Source organism: Dromiciops gliroides, chromosome 2, assembly GCF_019393635.1.
Source record: "Dromiciops gliroides isolate mDroGli1 chromosome 2, mDroGli1.pri, whole genome shotgun sequence".
NCBI lineage: Eukaryota > Metazoa > Chordata > Mammalia > Microbiotheria > Microbiotheriidae > Dromiciops > Dromiciops gliroides.
The window spans coordinates 674,222,989-674,223,860 of record NC_057862.1 but is presented as its reverse complement, the minus strand read 5'-3'; the positions used below and the strand labels follow the sequence as shown (position 1 = coordinate 674,223,860).

The 872-nt window shown below is 40.0% G+C and overlaps 1 non-coding gene across 1 annotated transcript; it reads right to left on the bottom strand.

Annotated features, from left to right (window-relative positions):
- Positions 1-443: 443 nt before the first annotated feature.
- On the bottom strand, positions 444-566 carry LOC122745153. The gene has a single exon (XR_006355430.1). It is a non-coding gene; the product is annotated as a U6atac minor spliceosomal RNA (small nuclear RNA).
- Between the last annotated feature and the right edge of the window lie 306 nt (positions 567-872).

The window sequence follows — 872 nt, the reverse complement described above, 5'->3', positions numbered from 1 at the left end:
CTACTGTTCATCTTTGAATCCCATAACTCAAGACCCTAGCACAATGCCCTGAAAACTGATTACGTGTCTATAGAGTGTTTGTTAAATTAATATTTGATGAGAGGATGAATGAGTAAATGAATAAATCATAAAATCCCAGACTGTGAGTTCTGGAAAGGACCCTCAGAGGACATCTAGTACAAGCTATACCTGAATAAAAATTCTCTCTATAATATCCCCACTAAGTAGCTCTCCAGTCTCTACTTGAAGACCCTCAGCAAGGGGGAACTCATTACCTCTAACTGGGGACCATTCTATTTAGGAATAGCTCCAATTGTTAATGGGTTTTTTTTCTTCTTCTAATATTAAGATGGCAGGGCCTGGAGTCAGGGAGACCTGGAAGATACTATCTGTGTGATCCTGGGAAAGTCACTTAATACTGTTTGCCTCAGTTTCCTTATCTGTGAATTGAACTATATGCCACAGAGCAGGTGACGATGCCTTAACCATATGTGTTGTAAATGCCACTAGGACCTCTTCCATATTTATCAAGGGGAGTGCTAAGCTTTTCTCTTTTCATATATCACTGTAAATTGAACTAGAGAAGGAAATGACAAACCACTCCAGTATCTTTGCCAAGAAAACCCCAAATGGGGTTAAGAAGAGCTGGACAAGACTGAAATGACTGAACAACAGGAATGATGTTCACCTGTTGTTCTACCCTCTGAGGCTAAGTAGAAAAATGTAACCTCAATCCCTTTTACATGATTACCAATTACTGGAAAGCAAACATCATGCCTCTTCACTCTCTCCCCAGCCCCAGTTTTTTTCTTTTCCAATCCTAACATTCCCATTTCCTTCAGAACTGATCCTCGATATGGTAAGAGCTACAG